General features: G+C 42.6%; 1 protein-coding gene and 1 pseudogene across 4 annotated transcripts in view; both read left to right on the top strand.

Annotated features, from left to right (window-relative positions):
- Positions 1-15415, top strand: part of PACSIN2 (protein kinase C and casein kinase substrate in neurons 2) — a 112884-nt gene that overhangs the window by 37461 nt on the left and 60008 nt on the right. For 2 of the 4 annotated variants that reach the window (XM_016210240.2, XM_016210241.2), the window contains exon 1: positions 6266-8288. The exons of 1 other annotated variant lie outside the window; for it this stretch is intronic. The gene's annotated coding sequence lies outside the window, so the exon portion shown is untranslated. Of the gene's footprint in view, positions 1-6265; positions 8289-15415 lie in introns of those variants that run through there. One more of the 4 variants, XM_016210243.2, reaches the window with a different exon arrangement.
- LOC107534991 (palmitoyltransferase ZDHHC4 pseudogene) lies at positions 9684-11274 on the top strand (annotated as a pseudogene).

Here is a 15415-nt window from a genome sequence, read left to right as displayed (position 1 = left end):
GTTTTAGCTTTGGGCAGGTGCCAGCGAAGCATAGAGGGTTTTAACTTTTTTTTCTTACTTTGCCGAAGATAGAACTGGTCCTTAGCTGAGCTTGGCCTGGCGCCCTCTTTGGTAGAGAATTTTAGAAACTTGGTTGGGCTTACTCCTTTCTCTGCAGATACATGAGAAGAGTCAAGCACGGTGGCTCTGTGTTTGTCTTGGTTTATGAAAAACATGAGAGATTAACAAGTAGGATTTGAACATAGCCACAACCGTCTTCCCTGAGCAAAAAAAAGATCGCCCTGTCATATTAGAGTGGTTTTACATAACCTGTTTATGAATATGGTCGGTTTCTAGAATTTAAGATTTACTTAAGATAAAGAAAAGCTAATACCTGTAGTTATCGTATCAGATTTTACATGTTTACTGTCAAACAGCCATTGAGGCCTGTTACTGAAAGCTGCCATTTCTCAGTCGCTGAGTTTGCTGAGTGGCGTTACCACACTTTTAGTTGAAGGTGGAGAGAACTGAGTTAACCTGGTTAGAAAGGAGACCATTCTGGTTCCTCAGAATCACTTGTATATGTTAGAGGATCAATTATTCCAAGAATTGAGACCCAATGAAATGCACTCAGTGCTAACATTACACAGAAATTAGTTTAGTCTGAATCAGAGGCACCTTTCAGTGCATTCTTGGGGAGTGTCCACTGTACTGCTATTGAGGGTGCTGGAGTGGGAGAAAGTCCTGTTGCTCAAGATCTGCAGAGGGTTTTTCTTGCCTTTCTCTTCTTTCTTTCTTCCTCTCTTCTCTCTGGTCTTCTTCCCCTCCTCTCCCTGTCTTCTCCCTCTCCTTACCCTTCCTTTCCTCTTTCTTGAGATATAATTTACATACAACTGAATGCAACTGGGGCTTTGACAAGTGGACAGGCCTACATAGACACTGTCCCAGTCAGGGTGGAAAACATTTCCATCACTCCAGGAGGTTCCTTGTGCCCTGTGTGCTCAGTCCCCCACCTCACCCAGCCCCTGGCCCCAACACAGATATGTCACTGTAGATGAGTTTTGCCTGGTTTAGAATTCATATAAACAGAGGCATGCAGTGTGTATTCTTGCTCACCTTGATGTGTCTGTGGTTTACCCAGTGGCATTGATCAGTGGCTCTAAGTGCTGAGTAGTTTCCATGGGTGGATTGCTGTGCGCAGTGAGTTTTGATTCCTGTATGGAGAAGGGTGGCAGAGAAATTGGGGCTCTGCTGGAGTGTATACCTGGCCTTTTTGCTCTCCCTTCTCCCAGCATTTGAGGAGGGCTGAGAGAACAAACAAACCAAGATGGAAGAGTCACCTTTTCATCAAAGCCATGAGCCCTGTTAGTCCTTGAATAGTTTGGTTTCTCAGAACATCTTCCTTCTGGCTACCCCTGTACCCTCTTAGTCTTCGCCTTTCTGGTGAAAGGCAGGTGGACATCCCGAATGGCATAAGGCTTTGTGACCAGAGGGGCTCTTCTTGGCTGTTTGCATGACTGCTGCTCTCGCTGCTGATGGTCGACTTTCTGGCTCTGTGTTTAGGGCTTGTTAAGATTGGGGACATTTGAACCATGGAGCCCATCTAGTGTGGGGGTGCTGCCAGGTACCCCTACCTCTTACCCCAACACCTGCCCCTGAGTTGTCCGGCTTTTCCCTTGCCCTGGCCCAGCTTGGCTGTTAGCTTTAGCCCAGTTGGGAGGACTGAAGCCCAGAGCTGCAGATTGCGCTGTTTTATTAACAACCTGGTCAATTACTGTGTGCCCATACCTTCTTTAAGAATCACCCCGTAAGAGGCAGTGGTTGCTCGGGCATGGGGAAAGGATGGGAGGAGAGAGGAGTGATACCTAAGGAGTACGGGGTTTCTTTCTGAGGTGGTGAAAATGTCCTAAAACAGGCCGGGGTGATGGTTGCACATATCTGTGCATATACTAAAGACCATCGAGTTGTACACATTAAATGGCTGAATTATATGGTATGTGAATTATATCTCAATAAAGCAAGGGCACACCAGTAGAGGAATGGGAGGGAAATCACATCATAGAAATTTTATTCTTTCCCGGTATGACACGACCTGTTGCCAGATACCCTGACTTCCTCGCAGACCTAGCTCCATGGGAGGTGTAAGATGTAGTAAAGGAGGATGGACTGGGAAGCGTCAGGTGGACCCGAGTTAGAATCCCATCCTGCCGTTATGTGGGGCAGGCTGCTTAACTTCTCTGCAGTGGTTTCCCTTCTGTAAAAATGGGGCTAGTAGCACTTGTTTTACGGAGTTTTTAAAAAGAGCTCAGTAGAGGCAGCCATTTTTACCATGTGACAGTCGTGTAATAGAGGTTTCGGAAAGCAAGAGGCAGCCTGACCAGATGCTGCCCTGATATCTGTGAGTTATGCCAGGACAAGACTCACTCAAATGCCCCACTGATGTGTGCCGAGGCCGAGGTAACAGATGGTACTGGTAGTCTTTCACTAGCTTGCTGGACTCTGTTCCTGAATTTTATTTTTTTTGGCCTTAATCCACATGCTTTGAGTAGCTCAGTGACAAGCTCTCGGAGAACCAACTGTGTCCCCTTCTTCATGAAGCCTTCTCTGCCCCTGCTTCCTACCCTGGGTCATTGCACCTTCACAGCATTCCCTTAGCCCTTGGTTCTAGCATTGACCAGCTCATGCCACTTTTACTTATTTACACCTGTGCCAGCCCATGCACTATGAGCAATCCAGGGTAGGGGCCTCAAGGCCCTAAGCACTGTGCTTGGCATTTATGTTTGTTGAATGAATGCCCAGTGGTTTCAAGTCTTGTGACAGAAACCAGATTGGAACTGGAAATACCAGTTTAGGCACCACATACTGGAGGTTAGCAGATGGGTTTCCCTAGAGCAGTCTTTCTGTCCCAGCACCATCTAAGGAGGGAGAGCTACCCTAGCCAGTCATGTCCTTTGCCACTGGTGAGGTGAGGCTGCAGGTATGGGGAGGAAGAGGATGCCCTGGCCACTCTAGAAAGCTGGTTTCATCACTTCCTAGTCCCACTGCTATCTGCATCTTTAATTTAGTTCAAATACAAATTTTACTAAGACCTAGTTGTGATTGTTCAGGGAAGCCAAGGTAGAGAGACAGTGTGGTGTGGTGTGGTGTGGGGTGGGGTGTGGTGGGGTGGGGTGTGTGGTGTGGTGTGGTGTGGTGTGGTGTGGTGTGGTGTGGTGGTTAGCAGCTGGACTCTGGAGGCTGGCTGCTTGGTTTCAATCCTGGCTCCTCGATGTGTTAGCTCTGGGACACTGGGCAAGTAGCATAACCTCTCTGTACCTCAGTTATTTCACCTGGAAAATGGAAGAGGTAGCAGTACTTATGCTCAAGAGTTATTTTCATGATTAACCCTAAATAAAGTCAGCATTGTATAAATGTTTATTGAACAGCTTGTGTTTGTTGGATTTTAAAAAATGAGAATGAGGGTGTTAGATAAAATGAATACATCTACCTTGTATGGTTGCTATGATTGTCCCCTCCCATAACCAAGAACCCTAAGTGAGACCTGGGGCAAAGAAGAGTTTTCTGCCATCCTAGCTGATGAAAGGAAAGGTAGACAACCAGCTTGCTGTGCCAGAACTCACATGTTTATTTTTTCTTAGTGGAAGAAAATACGCCCAGAAAAGGGCTTTTGTGATCATATTTTTTGTGCTTTAAATTTACTTTAAATTTAAAATACTTCGAAAGATAACCACCAGACCATTAGTTTTACAAAGACTGTTTGTAAAAAAAAAGAAGAAAGAAAAAAAAAGACTGTGTGTTGTGGTCAAGTACACTGAAGTAGTCTCTAGAAGCATTATTTGGTTTGCAGCTCAGCCTTTTCCAGCCTGTCTCCTTCGCTGGACAAAATGACCATTAGCGCAATTATACCCTCAGCTCCTGATCCTATCTGTCCCACAGCAAACCCTGGGATGATGTGGCTGGCCTCCGTGCAGACCAGAGGATGCTGCTGGATGAGTATGACTCGCCTGGTACTCCTGTGTGCGCCCCTCTGTAAGGGAGTAATTGACTTAACCAAGCTGACTATGGAATACAGTGAAATCTGCGTTGGGTTGACGTCTTTGTTGTTTTTTGGGGGAGAGGGAAGGTGAATTATTATTGTATTCTCATGTCAGGTAATCAAGCCTTGTATTGATATGGTCTTTGCTTTATTGGTTTTTTCCATTAAATAATTTCTAAACACAGATTTTAGATTTTTAACCTGTTCTGTTTTGTGTTACAAGGTCAGACTAGATGACTGTTTTAAAAAATTTTGAATGAATTTGGGTAGCAAGAACACTGGTGAATACTGTATATCCACTTAGCATAGTTTCCCCTTTCTTCTTGCAGTATATTCTTTTGTCAACTACATAGCTTCTCTTGGCCACAGACTTCCCCTTAGGCCTATGCTGCAAGGAGGGAATGGTCTGACCCTGTTCCGGCCACCACCACCGTGCCACCTTGCCATGGCATGGAGGGTGAACATGTATCTTCTGGGAGGGCACTTTGGAGAAATTGAGACCTTGGAATATTTGTTTCTTGTCTGTTTTTGCAGATTAGTTTTAGTATTTGCTCTTTTCAGTAGTGTTTCTATTTTTTTATATTGTTGCATAATATATATCTATAAAAGTGCACATATTATAAGTACCAACAAATTTTTACAAACACGGCACACCTCTAACAGCTCAAGAAATAGGACGCTGCTCAGAAGTGCCCCCTGTGACTTCTTCTTGCCCTGTCCCTTCCTGCTCTACCTGTCTTGGCTTCAGGCAACGTAGATTGGTTGTGCCTCCTCCTTACGTTAGATAGAGGGAAGTATCCAGTATGTATTCTTGTGGGCACATACATTTGAAAATGAAGAGATACAGGATCTCTTCTTCACTTAAAATTTTATTATTATTTTCTTCCACTTTCAGTTCTTTATAAAACTCTAGGAAGTAAGGTATTTTTGTGTTTGGCATTTACTTCTGGGTGATCACATATGCGTAATTTGAGTGCCCCTGTTCTAGGAGACAGTTGTGCTCTAGAGAAATGGGGTCCCCTGCCTGCCTGCAGCAGTCCGCCTGCATTTCGCAATAACAAGCTGCTCTGCCTTGGTGTGTGGAAGGCCAGAAGTTGATTTTTACATGTAGGGACAATGTAAGATTATCTCATGCAAGTGAGTCCCTGTCACATTAACTCTCATGCTGCCTGGCTCCTTAGATACAGAGCATGTCTTTTTTCCTCCTAAGTAGAAGAGTCCCAAATGCAAGAAGAGGTTCTAAGACTATCACATACAGTATAAGTTAGTGTGTAGATGCCAAGTTGATTTTGGGGGTAATATGACTTTTTTTCTCCGACCTTGTCTCTCTGTCCATGGAATACCAGATTTCTCTTTGTCACTTTCTGAAAAGAAAGCTCTTTTCAGAAGGCTCTGGGCTGCAGTCTGAGAACCTGGTGCTGTAGGACGAATGCAGCAGTGCAGGGGACTGGCCTTATCTCAGCTGCAAGGAGTCGCAGCCAACAGGAAATGATGAAATGGGCTGGGATTCCGCTGGGAGCCGGAGGTCAGACATACCAGCAGGGTTGCAAGGAGGCAGGTACCGAAGCTGAGCTGCAAAGTTAGGCAGTGGAAGCCAGCATTTGACAGAAAAACGTGAGTGTGCTATTTAAGGTGGACATTTCCTTTAAGGTAGATTTACTTTTTGAAAGTAAATTTTCTTTGATTTTGTTTTTTTTCTGGGTAATTGCTTTACCAGAAATCTTACCCTTTTGGCTCACCTAGTTTTAGAGCTTCTAAGGAAATGTTTAGGCAGTTTAATATTAACTGAGCAGTGTGGAATGTTTTATCCAAAATGCTTTGAGAAAATGTCAGGGTATTTGATTTTTTTGGTGTATAGATTTTGGCTTAAACAAATGAAGGATTGTGCTTTATAATTTGTACTCTGGCTTTAGAACATATGCACGTGCTTTATTTCAGAATAGGTGGAATAAATTAGAAACTTTGGCATGTTTTAGACTAGCTTCCATATTTCTGGCTGTATTTTTTTTTTACTGGGTTGTTAAATGAGTTACTCGAGGTAACTGTTAATAGAGGGTTGTTTACCCCCTACTTTCAGGCATTATGGTCATTACATGCTGCTGTTTTCTTTCGTAACAGCCCCATCTAATCTACAGACTTGTAAGTGGGACTTGTGAGAGAAAACGAATAAATTAGCTTTTCCCTTTGTCTATAATTGCTGTCTTAAGACGACCCACTCCCGACTCCCAGCCAGAATTAGCCAGTGCTTGCTCCAGTCTCTCCTCCAGTCTTTCTTCTTTCTTTTCTCAGCAGGACCCTGTGCCCTCTTCCCCATCTGACTGCTGTCACTAGACGCTTTGTTTTTATTTTTATTAGATAGCAACATGTAAAAGTTTTATTGTTCAATAACTGAGCAGCCTTACATACATACTTGTTTTTTATCTTGGAAGTCATATTCTGGAATTGAAAAATTATAACTCTCTGCCTTTCACCTTTATTTATGTCATTGTTACCTGAGTGACCCCTCTCTGAGTGAATATATTGGATTACCTATTGCTGTGAACATTAGAAAGGCAGTATCTTCTCTTTCTGTTCTCCAGGAAGCGCCGTGCAGTACAGTCTGTGCCATGCAGAGAAACACATTTTCTTGTTAGGTCATTACCTAGCGTGATTTGTATACGTCTAATACTTTTAAGTTGCATGTTTTCTATTTTCTAGAAATCCTCCAAATATATAATATTTCTCTCAGACCTTAATCAGGCCCACCAGTTTTGTCCTTGCTCTTGTAATTCTGAACGTTTCCTTCAGTCTTTTCTTAATTCAATATCTTACTGAATTCTAGATGAACTTTAAATGCTACATTTATGAAAATAATAAAGAGGTAGTGTAACTTCGAACCAAAATATGTCTTGCAGGTCTGAGATTTATGCCAGTAGTAAAAATTAGCCTCCCCTCCTCTCTTTTCATGCATTGGTAGTGTTCTGTTTTCCTAGCTACATAATTCTATTATTTATTTGATGGCATAATTAAAAAGATGTGGAGATGATATTTAGAGTTGTGATGGCTCTTGGAGTTGATACATTCAGTCCCTTCTTTTTTTTTTAAACAAAAGAATTAAGACCAAGAGTTGAAATGTCTTGTTGACTTTTCCAAGGTCACATAGCTTGGTAGCTGAGAGAGTCTAAATCCCAGGTCTCTTGATGCCTGGGTCATTGGCCTTTCCTTTATCTGCTTTCTCCACATCTTATCTCAAGATTAATAGGACTTAGTTAAGAATGGCTTTTTTCTTCTAATGAGTCCATTTTCATTTGTTTCATTTTCAAATACTCAGACTTTACTCAATAATTTTCTTAAGTGGCATAGGCATACTTGAATTACCTCAAGCACAAAGAGCATTGAAATTTCTTCCGAGAGAGGTTATAAAAAAGTTTTTTTCTATTTCATGAAGTTTTTCTTGCCTCTCCCCTAGTAAACTAGGTCTTAACTGTTATTGTTGTACGTGAACTCTTTATGTAATTAACTGCTACGTGAGATATCCAAACTTAATAAAATCACAGCTAATGAAGAAACGGATAGAGGTACTTGATTCTTCTCTGAAAGAGGGTTCTTCTGGATGTGAAAGGAAAACCCTAAACTGGGAGCATCTCGACCCGTTAGGGAATCCTGACGACTCTGAGTCTTACTAACTTGAAGTCTAGACTGACCCAGCTTTGGAAAAGATAGACTGTAAAACAATACGTTATAATGCAAATAAAGGTGGAAATGATTTAACTTTATAAAAAATGGAATTTATCCACAACTTTCTAGAATCAGTTAACAATAGTCTCTCCTAAAAATCAAATTCAAATCCTTCTGAAATTCAAATATGGGAATTAGATGCCAATAGAGGCACCGAGAACAGTGGGTGACTGTTCTTAGACCTTGGTGTGGCTCCCACTGTCTGTTTAGTCACCTTAAAATGCCTTGCGGGGAGGCTCATGGAAAAGCACTTATTTGTATTTTCTGAAGTGTTTAGAGTATACATGCCTTGAAGAATTTCTGAAACAAATATACTATAGGAAAACAGGCATTTTCTTAAATATTTTAACTGTACTTGAAATTGTCGTCAATAACTTTATTCCTATTTGAATTTATAAAACCCGAGAATGAAGGAGGAAACATGAGCAATGTTTTTATGCAATAGGTTGGAGCTGTGACTTCCCTCCCGGTGTTCTGCGCAGCACTGCTGTCATTATCCTCTGAGAAGCTGCCGCTGTAATTTGGTGAACCAGAGGACCCACCCAGCTGAAGGAAGGTGAGGAGCCACTTCAGGGAGCGGAGATGGTTCACCGTTCCCAAAATTTAGTTACCTTTGTTCCCGAATCATATTCTTATGTACTTTCAGTACATGTTAAGTATAGAATATTTTAACTGGTTTTCTTTTGTCAATGTATAACGGACCTTCTTAACAGATATGTATAAATATATGTATATGTAAATATATAATTAATATATAATTGTCCCAGTCAGTAAGTAGTATTTGATATTCTTCCTTGCCCCTAGCTTCTGCCCACATTAGTGTAAATTCTGGTATGCCTGTGAAACTTAAAGATATGTGTGTGTGTGGGCGATATGGTGCTGGCTTTGCTGCAGACTGAGGAGGTGTTGCTGTTGGTCCAGAGTTTGTGCTGGTGGTGTCATCTGGGCCTTCCTCACTTCCATCTCTGCCCGTGCCTTCTCTCCAGACCTCTCATGGTCCCCTTAGGACCTCCTCTACATTGAAGAAACACCTCCCAGTACCCCAGGTAGATCCTAGGCCCTAGATCTGGTTAGAGAGGAGTGTGTGTGTGAGGATGGGGGATGGTAACAATGGAAAACATGGGCCACTAATTTGAATGAGTGAATGAATGAATGATGAATGAATGAGTGAATGAGTTGCAGTCGTCCCTTTCTGTAAAGATTGCTTTTGAAGGCACTATAGTCAAGTGTCACTGGGCTGGTCTAAATACATTTGCATCTCAAGAGTTCTGCCTTGATACCAAGTGACAGACTAGCTTAAGGTTTCCTCCATCCCCGGGAATCTGGCCTACATTTTTTTCTCATTAGACTCTGTCATATGTGAATCATAAGACGTGAATCTTGATGTGGTCTTACGGAGCATAACTTAACGAATCTAACAGGAAGTATTGTGAATTTGAATGTGTGTCAATGATCATCACAATAGTACAGGATTTAAATTTTATTGTTGTTAACGTGAAGACTGAATTTCATATTCAGTCTTGCTTCCCATTGGGATTTGTTCTGTAGCAGAGTCCTTGAGGGAGATCAGGGAGAACAGTTTGCTGGAAAATGCTTACTTGACATGGTGTTGTTGATGTAATTGACAGGCTAAACATTGCACTTCTCAGTTTGGAATTCTCTCTTTGATTCTCAAGTTTCTGACATGTATTGGTACTGCTAGTTTAGCAAAATAAATGAAGCACAGGGGAATTTAGGGACAACGAAGTGCTCTCTTTATGGTTCTTTTACATAAAGAAAAGACACATGAAAAAATAGCACAGGGCACTGAACTGATGAGGAAATATCTACTGACTTTGTTAATTTACCACCTCTGGGAATGTTGTGCACGAGACCATGAGGCCATGCAGGCAAGCAGCAGTACCACTTTGGGAGGAGAAATCTTTGGGTATTTAGTATTGAACTGTAAGGCATGACATTTATTCTTTGTTGCATCCAGTAAACTGCTAAGGTTGAAGAGTTTGAATTTGGGATGGTAGAAGTTGTAATCATGATGAAAAATCACTGTGTGAGGTTTATGTAAACTGTCATCATCCCACCACCTGACTGCTCTCACTGATGGACATGTAGGCACCTGAAGGAGTTCCGTGCTTGTTTCCATTAGGTCACCACCTGGGGGCAGTCCACCTGATGCTGTTGGCTGGATCAATTGTTCATTTGTGTGTGCATGCATTCATTCTTTCCATTTAATTTCTAAACTAAGTGAGTACCATTTGGCATAGGTGTATAATGAGTTACCTCAGGCACAAAGAGGTTTGGAGAGAGATTGTTTTTAAAAATGAAGAGTTTTGGGGCATGCCCTGCAGGCCCCAGCACAGTGCGGGTGGTTGCTCCTGGAGCCAGATTCAGTCTCCTGGAGGAACCACGCCTCCTGCAGCTTTGGGTGTCACCTGCTGTGCCAGGTGCATGCCACTGCACATGAGATACTATTTGAATTCTCCGTAAATGTTGCGAGGAGGAATGCTAGAGCTGCCTGCAGAAAATTATCTAAATGACAAAATCCCCAGGATGGATCTGGTTTTCCTCTTCTACCTGGCTTTGGTGCTGATTGGTGGTGGTATGATCTGCATCTGCTCGAAACCCATTATCTGAAAGGCCTGATCAGGGAATACACAGGTATTTTCCTATATAATTCCAGAATGCCTTCAGAGAGCCATGCTGAGATTGCTTCATTACCTCTTTCGTACACGAAACAACACCTTCATTATCCTGCACTTCATCTTGCAAGGAATGGTTTATACTGAATACACCGGGGAAATATTTGGCTACTGTCAAGAGCTCGAATTCTCCTTGTATTACCTTCTTCTGCCCTATCTGCTGCTGATTGCAAACCTGGTTTTTTTCACCCTAAGTTGTGTAACTGACCCTGGTATCATAACAAAAGCAAATAAATTATTGTTTCTTCACGTTATGAATTCGATGAAGTGATGTTCCCAAAGAACATGAGGTGCTCTTCCTGTAATTTGAGGAAACCAGCGCCGTCCAAGCCCCGCAGTGTGTGTTACCGGTGTGTGCACCATTCTGACCATCACTGTGTTTGGGTGAACCAGCTGCATTGGGGCCTGGAATGCCAGGTACTTACTTCCTTGCCTGCCTCTTGATGCTGATGGCCTCAGCTGCCACCATGGTCATTTGAGCACTGTTTCTGGCCCATTTAGTAGTGGTGTCAGACTTGTACCTGGAGACTTATGTTGATGAACACTTCTAGGTTATTGACACCGTCTTTCTTACTCAGTACTGACCTTCCCAAGGATTGTCTTCATTCTGGGCTTTGTTGTGGTGCTGAGCTTCCTCCTGGGCGGCTTCCTGTGCTTTGCTCTATACGCGGCCGCCACCAACCAGACCATGACTGAGTGGTACAGAGGTGACTGGGTTTGGTGCCAGCATTGCTCCCATGTGGTGTGGCCCCGATCTACCAGAACATTCACTCCCAAGGCCTTTGGGGCAACCTTGGAGAGATCTTTCTACCTGCCGCTGCACATTATGAGAGAAAGATGAAATGAGAATGGGAAGAGTATTACTGCCTCTTAAATATAGTATATATTTATTTATACATATAGATACTTACTTTCTAAAATAAGTAAAGAGTTCACTTTTGTCAATTCAGTCTGCCTCAGGCACTGTGGTTGGCCTTGGGATCCATGATGGTTGCGGTTGAGTTCTTGCCTCTGAGGAGCTCACAGTCCAGTGGGGTAGATGCCAGAGTGGTGAGTCTTCTAGAGCTATAGGGACCTTATTCTGCTGTGGAGACTGGGGGAGGCTGGGGAAACATCACAGTTCGGTGGGGTGTTTTGGGGACGGGGTTTGTCAGTCACACAAGAGAGGTGGAGGGAACAGTATGTGCAGAGACAAGGTTTCAGAAAGAATGTGGCGTATTTGGACCATTTGGCGCTCTGAGCAACACCGTGGCGATCTGCAAGAACCCATCCGCGCTTTACTCTCAGCACAGCTCCCCACTTCCTCCTCCCCATCTTCTAGTCCCCACGTCCCTTGCTGGCCATTCTTGGCTCTGAGAAGGAAAGTGTTGTTGAGCCAAAATTATGCCTGCGAAGACTCTGGGGTCTTGAAAAGAAGTCTCAAGGGAGCTTAAGGTGCTTCATTCTCTAATCCCCTTTTGATTTGTTTTCAAAGTAAAATAGAACACCCCCCCCCCCAAAAAAAAAGAACAAGTGTCTTACAACAGGGGGCAAAAAGGGAGCCAAAAGGGAAGCGATTGATCCATTTTCTAAGGAAGATTGGTGTGACATAACATGAAACACCATCTATGTTCAATTTAAGAAACGTTGGAAAAACATTATTCACAGAATTCAAGGAACCAAAATCACATCTGATTATCTCAAGGGTCGAGTTTTGAAGTGAGCCTAGCCGATCTGCAGAACAATGAAGTTGCATGTAGTAATTCAAGCCAATTACTGAGGATGTTCAGGGCAAACACTGCCTGACTAATTTCCATGGCATGGATCTTACCTGTGACAAAATGTGCTCCATGGTAAAAAAAAAAAAGACAAACCGTGACTGGAGCTCATGTTAATGTCAAGACTACTGATGCTTATTTGCTTCATCTGTTCTGTGTTGGTTTTACTAAAAAATGAAACAGATTTGGAAGACCTCTTTGCTCAGCATCAACAGGTCCACTAAATCTGGAAGAAAATGATAGAAATCATGACCTGAGAAGTGCAGACAAATGATTTGAAACAAGTGGTCAATAAGCCAATTCCAGCTAGCATTGGAAAAGACGTGGGAAAGGTCTGCCATTCTATTTATCTGCTCCATGATGTCTTTGTTAGGAAAGTCAAAATGCTAAAGAAGCCCATTCCCTGCAAGCTTCAGATCTCACCCCAGGCTCTATTCCCCGGCTTCCTTCAGGTCAGCCTCCCTTCTCCTTGTACTCCAGTGCACTTGTAATCACACAGTCATACTTCCCTCTGGGAGAATACAGGTGGTGTCCTTAGCGTTTGTCTCTCACTCTATGGAAGGCATAGTGGTTAAGCTTTGGAAACAAACTTAATTTCAAAAGCAATCATTTACTTGCCAGGTGGCTTTGGGCAAGATATTTCACCTGTCTGAGTCTCAGTTTCTTTTTCTGTCAAATGAGGATTACTATGATATTTCCCTCATGTTAAATGAAACCCAATGCATAGAGCCCCCAGCACTGTACTTAGATAGCTCTGAAATCCTAGCAGTGTCCATCAACCTTGCTCAAACCCTATCAGCTACAAATAATGATGTTTTCTTTCTTCTTTTCTAATTCTTACACCTTTTACTATTTATTGCATCGGCCAATACCCCTAGTACAATTTAAATAGGAATAGTATTGACTAGATGCAGCCTTTTCTTGTTCCGGTGCATTCTGTTTTGCTATAGTTTTTCTGGTGAGTTAAAAATAACTTTTTAGATTCTTTTTATTTTTTATTACAGTTGGCATACAATATTATATTAGATTCAGGTGTACAACATAGTGGTTAGATGTCTATATAACTTACCAAGGTTTTTTTTTTGCCCTCTTTTGTTTTGAGTTCTGTTGTCACCCCCCCCCTTTGCATTTATTTTTTCTTAGGTTTAAATATGAAATTCTGTCTAGCTCTTTAGTGGCTATCCTAGATATTTTAACACATTTAACAAAATCTAAAGTAATGTCTTTACTTTTCTCTTGACTAATGGAAGAATTTAAAACCTTTTAACTCCATACCCCCTTCCATATTGTCCAGTATTTCTTTTCTGAATTGTTTAATTCTGCAAATTAGATGCTATGTTTCATGCAGTCAGTACTATTTAGATTTATCCAAATATTTACCAGTATATTCACTTACCATCTTTCTTGTGCTTCAAGCTTTCCATCTCAGATTATTTTCTTTATGTCTGAAGTATATTCTTTAGAATTTCCTTTTCTGTGAGGGTTTCTTGTGTGGTATATATTTTATCTGTCTTACAATGCCTAGTTCTTTGTTCTTAAAAACTAGTTGTGCTGGGTATGGAGTTCTAAGTTGGCAGTTACTGTTACTCAGCGCATAGTATATATTATTCCAGTATTTTCTGGCTTTCACTTTTGCTCTTAGTCCAATTGCCATTCTTTGTGACCTTTTCTCCCTGGCTGCTTGTACGATCTGTAACTTTGAGGTTTTCAGTTTCGCTTTAATTTGTAGCAGTGTGGATCTCTCTCTCCCTTTAAAATCTTGCTTGAGTTCATTGGGCTTCCTTGATTTGTGGTTTAGTCTTTAAGCATTCTGAAAAGTTATCTTTATATATTGTTTCTTCCCCATTTTTTAAAAATGCGGGTTTATTTATTTTTAATTCATCTTTATTGTTGAAAGTATTACAGATACCCCTTACCCCCCCCATTGATCCCCTCCACCCTGCATCTGCCCCCCCTCTGCCCCATTCTTAATGTTATCTCCTTCTGGAGTTTCATTAGATGTAAATTAGATTTCACTACTTTCTCCAAGTCTATCAATTTTTCTTTTATATTTTCTCTCTTTGTCTCTCTTCAGAAAGAAGGCCAATTTACCTGTTTATATTCTATGATTGCTTCTTTAAATTTGTGTTTTTGGTGTCTTTAGTTACCTTTATTTTTTGCCAGCTCAATGATGCAGTTATATTTTATTCAGCCTTTTAAATTTTGCAACAGGAGAGTCATTAAGATACCTGGTTTTCCTTGCTGCTGAAAGCAGAAGTCTGTTCTGTAACTCTGAGTGTTTGCACCAGAGCCTAACACATTCCTTGATTCAAATCATTCCAGGCGTGTTTATTTTGCGCCTGTTATGCATCAGTGCTAAGGATACGGGTGAACAAGGACTTTGCTCTTCAGGAGCTTGCATTCTTGTAAGTGGAAAGAGACAGTGTGTAAGTGTGTAAGTTGGCATGTGGGGCTTAGTGTTATTAAGAAAATGAAGCAGAGTTAGGGGCTGAGTGTCAGAGGAATGGGGGTGGATTAGAGGAGACTTTCTTCAGAAGAAGGTGATGTGTAAGCAGATGTCTGATGATAGGAAGCAGCAAAGCCTGCAGATGTTGGAGGAAGAGTGTTCCTGGCACAGGAGTAGCAAAGGTGGGGCTAAGCCTGGTGCATTTGGCAGCCCACAGGAAGGTCACTGTAGCTGGAGGAGTCAGGAGCCAAGATTAGAGGGGATGAGACTGGAGTTTGGAAGCTGGGGTCAGATGGCATGGGAGGGAAAGGCAGCTGTTGGCAAGCTTTGAGTTTGGTGGCTTGAACCAGGTAGCTGAAGCAGAGGTGATGGGAGGTGGCCACATTCTGGCCCTGTTTCAAGGTGGAGCTGATGGGATGTCGGGTGTGAAGGAAGGAGAGGAGTCAGGGATGATGCCTGGGCAGCTACACGGGTGACGGGACTGTCTAGTGAAGGAGAAAGACTAGGGTAGGAGCCCTTGGGTGGGTGGGGGAGCAGAAGGCAAATGCTGGGCAGTGATCTGAAGGGCCTGTCAGTGCCCAGGAGCAGGTGCTGAGCCAGCGGCTCGGCTAGGCTGAAGTTGGAGCTCCAGGGAGAGGTCTGTGCTGGAGAGGAGAAGTCATGGGAAGAAGGGGGTCACCTAGAAACCAGTGTGTGTACCGCCGAGCCCTGCCCTGCTAGTTTGCACAGGCCATGAAGGCACTGCCTGGGTGCTTTGCAGGACAGACTGAAAGGCATGTGGGCA

Source organism: Miniopterus natalensis, chromosome 2, assembly GCF_054644295.1.
Source record: "Miniopterus natalensis isolate mMinNat1 chromosome 2, mMinNat1.hap1, whole genome shotgun sequence".
Classification (NCBI taxonomy): Eukaryota; Metazoa; Chordata; class Mammalia; order Chiroptera; family Miniopteridae; genus Miniopterus; species Miniopterus natalensis.
The sequence above is the reverse complement of the archived record's forward strand: the minus strand, read 5'-3'. Positions and strand labels throughout refer to the sequence as shown.